Below are 4,710 nucleotides of genomic sequence, written 5' to 3' on the forward strand. Positions count from 1 at the left end.
CATGAATGATGTGAAAAAGATCTTTTTGGATGAGCCTTATTTATATCGGAGTTGTGCCAATGGGATATTTCTTCGTTGTGTACCTGAGATTGAGATGTTGAGTTTTTTGGTGGCATGTGACTCCTCGCCTTTGGGTTGGCACAATAGTGGTATCTGCATTGTGCATAAGATCTTGCATTGTGGGTATTATTGTCCAACCATTCACCATGATGCTCGGGATTTTTCCAAATCATGTGATCGGTGCCAATGAGATGGAGGAATTTCAAAAAGGCAAAACTTCCCTTGAATCATATTCTTGTGATTGAGCTATTTGATGTAAGGGGCATTGACTTTATGGGCCCGTTTGTGAGTTCCAATGGAATGAAGTATTGTCTTGTAGGGTTAACTATGTGTCGAAATGGGTGGAAGCAATGACGTTTACTAAGAATCAAAGAAAGAGTGTCACCACATTCTTCAAAAGGAATGTCATTCACGATTTGGTACACCTAGGGCCATTATTAGTGATGGTGGCTCTAACTTTTGTAATATATTTTTCAAAGGGAGAAATATGGTGTTTGCCATAACGTGTCTACTCCTTACCATCCATGGACTAGCGGGCAAGTTGAGGTATCCAATCGAGATATAAAGGAAATTCTAGCGAAAATTGTGAATGCTAATAGAATAGATTGATCATCGAGGCTTGATGATGCTCTTTAGACCTATCGCACTGCATACAAGACTCCCATAGGTATGTCTCCATACCAACTTGTATATGGGAATGGTTGTCACTTTCTGGTCGAGCTAAAGCATAAATTGATTTGGGCAATGAAGAACAAAGACTAAATGGGTTAAATGAGATTGATGAGTTTCTTCTAAAGGCATATGAAATTTTAGCGATCTACAAAAAGAAGATAAAGAACTGTTACAACCAAAGGATTGAAAAGCGTGAATTTGTGAATCACGATTGTTTGCTTCTACTAAAATCTAGGCTACGCTTGTTTCTGGGCAAACTCAAGTCCCAGTGGAAAGAGCCATTCCTCATAAATTAAATGTTCCCATATAGAGCGGTTGAGTAGAAGAATAAGGAAGGCGCAAAGTTCACAGTCAACGCGCAAAGGATAAAGATCTATCTCGGGCATGTAGAGAGTGTCCATGAAGTGGTTGAGGCCTATAATCTTAATGAATTCTGAGTAATGAAGGGGAATGCATCGTTCCATGATGTTAAATCAAGAGGTTCTTAGGAGGCAAACCAAGGTGTATCCTCCAGCAAACAATAGGTATTGTTTTCCTAGTAGCAATAGTCCTAGTTTTGTTTTGTTTTTTCTCATTACTTCATTTTTTCGTGTGTGCTAGTGTGGGCTAGAGATTAGTATAGGGTCAGTGTCTCAAAAGTGTAATAAAAAAGACAAAAAGAATTGCCTAATGGGTGTTACATGTGCAGGAATAAAAATCAATAATCTATAGAAAATGGTTTTGTTTAGATGTCTATGGACCCCGTCGACGGAAAGTCGATGGTGTCCATAGATCCCAGGTTTGTTTCCTGATTTTTCTAAGTATGAAATGATCGACATTCCCAATCAACGAACTGTCAATTGACCTATTGTCACGACCAAGGAGCACCCCCTACAAGTAACATGGTGTACTCCACCTGTCGGAGGTGTTATACAAGCTAATAGTTATCAGCCATCGCATTCTCATAGTAAATTTAGCGAAAAATTTAAAACATTTATAGTACATCATATGCTAGAAACATCACTTCCTTTATATAACAAAAAAATCATAATACATAGTTAAAGACTCTAGTCTCTTTTGCCATCCTAGACTCACTATCATTAGCATACAATATGGATATGACTCTTATAACATAATACATCAATACAATATTAAGTTGACTTTACAGTAAGCTAGACATTAGGACATACATGGACTTAAGGATTACAGTAAAGTAGACATTAGGAAATCCTTGAACTTAAGGATTCCTTTCCTTAAGCTTGAGAATCACCTATCAAGATCCTCACCATTAAAGACATCCTTTAAGCAATCCATAACCTACACTTTGTATAAAGGTAGAGAAGAATGGAGTTAGTATAAGAATGTACTAAGTATGACAACCATGCAAACACATGCATATTTAAAAGTGACATTTCTCTTAAAATCATACTTCATGCCTTTTTGAGAAAAATTTTCATAAAACTTTTATAGAATAAGCATTATATAATTTACATACTTCATATAGGCATATTCAATTATCATACATCATATAAAATCACACCTTGAATTTAAAGCATTTTTGGATCATTTTACAGTAAGTTGATATTCCTTTTAAAGTGAATTACATTCATTTTACAGTGAATCCTTTTCTTCTTAATTCCTTATTCCACGAATTAACTCTCTAGTGATACTTGGTGCAATGCATCACCTTAAGGCCACAAGGAAGTCATACATACAATCTACATAAGCCAACACATACCATCATAGAAGTATAGTACATTATAGACACAATTAACTCAAGACCATAACAACATTACAATGAAATCTATTCACTTTGCACATATACTAATATCACTTGACACATCAATATGTCAACATAGACAACTTCATTCATGTCAACTAATACTTTCATCATGAAGTCATTAAGACCAACATTATGCATATACAACAATACCACTTCATATAGGCTCATACCATGCATTTAATCACAACAAGTAGACAAATACTACAAAGTCATGCAAGAGAACCATAAACATAGTCATATACATTAGAACACCTTCGTAGAACATCCTAAAGAGATACTTGTGCAATGTATAGGTAAGTTCATTACTCTCAGCTATCCTAAGCAACTTCCCTTAGGTCATCCTAGTTAGGGTCCTAGTCATTTACTTCCAGTGTCCATTTTACTTTAGGGAAACTATAGCCTTAACCGACACTAAGACCATGGGTGCTAAATATGAAATTTACTGTTGTAGAGACTTACACCAACGGAAAGTGATCTTACCTAGCCGAATAGAACATTAGCACATGCTAGCATACTAATTGAAATCACTTGCCTAATCCAATGTGACAAGGAGATTTTATAGAACTTGGAGGTACATGTGGAAACCCTCTTTATGCCAAATGGGGCATTGTAGTTATCAACTTTTGGAAACACCACTTTAAGACATTTGTCTATGAGACTAACCACCTCGTGAGGCTTGTGGTGACCTACCTTCAAATAATGGGAAGGGAAACCCGTCATCTTCAAGTTCACTCGGTGCTAAGCTAAGTTACCTTTATAGAGAGTCTTTATCACATTACTTTATAAAACATTAGGCTTTTAGGAGATTTACTTCTCATATGCTTAGCTCATAGGTCATAGATGAGAATTCATTAACCTATATCATGTGAGAAATCCTTTAACATGGACATAGCATATCCAAGATCCTATCTAGTTTAGGGTACTCTTGAGAACACCTTTCAAGTGACCCTCTATTGACTAGATCATCATTTATGTGTGTGTGTATACATATATGTGAGAAAACCTTTAACGTAACACATTAAGGCCACACACATATTCATACTTCACTTCATTCATGCATAAGAGTACAAGTGTAACTATATGAGCAATCCTTTAATATAAACACATTTAGACACTAGGTATATTCATACTTCATCCTACTGAATGATACATCACATATCATCATCGAATTGTTGGCAATGCATAAGACTTATTTATTCAACACTTACAAGGTCATTACAGTAATCTCTACTCATTATGCACCTATATTAACTTTACTTCACATATAACATTATAAGACCTCATCATAGGCAGCACTATATATAAACTTAACATGTAACACCCCGTATGTAGAACATACAAAAAATCAACTTTTCAGAAATATGCAGGTGCAATAGATAGTTAATATCGATGGACTGTAGCCTAACACATGGCCCGTACTACACATCCATTGTTTAGGACTGAAACTCTCCAATGACACAGCCCAGAAATATTGACTAAGTGTCGATCCACGGATATACCTACAGTCCGTAAGTCCGACTACGGTTCGTATTCTGTGTCCGTCGACCAAGATCCCATTTACCAACACTCTAACAAGAATCATGATTGATTAGCACGGTCCGTTGGTATGACCGTAGGGGGATATTAGCAGACAGTTAGCGGGAAGTTCCAGTTGGGTCAACTTGAATTGATCATAACTCTTAGCACAAACTGAATTAGGTGTCTCATTACGTATTAAATGATAGATAATTAAATTAGCTTTCAATTGCCATAGAGAAAGCTAAAATAAGACCTCTGAGTAAAAAAATTATGCCCGTTTTAGTAAAGATTTGTCGAACAAACCCAACCTACGGACCAAAACAATGGACCATTGATTGAATGACGGCCCGTCAGCCCAGGTTGTCATTTGCTCCGACAACAATTAACTCAGGGGTCTTTTGATCTTTTCTCATTTTGATTAAACCCTAAGATATGCCATTTTGACTCTAAATCATCACATTTTAGTTAGTTTAAGCTTAGAAACATAACTAAAACTTACCTAAGTCAAAATCATAAATCAAAACTCAGAAAATTAGAAGCAAGAAAGGAGAAAAACGTCATGAACCCTAATTCAAGAACACAATAAGGTTCAAGTTGTTCCTGCCCCGATATCTAAATATTTCTCTGTGGATTTTAACATCAGGTATGTGGGATTTCACTAGTGGGTTACTTTCACCCATTGGTCCCTAGTTTTAAGT

This window comes from Solanum pennellii, chromosome 10 (assembly GCF_001406875.1).
Source record: "Solanum pennellii chromosome 10, SPENNV200".
NCBI classification, from domain to species: domain Eukaryota; kingdom Viridiplantae; phylum Streptophyta; class Magnoliopsida; order Solanales; family Solanaceae; genus Solanum; species Solanum pennellii.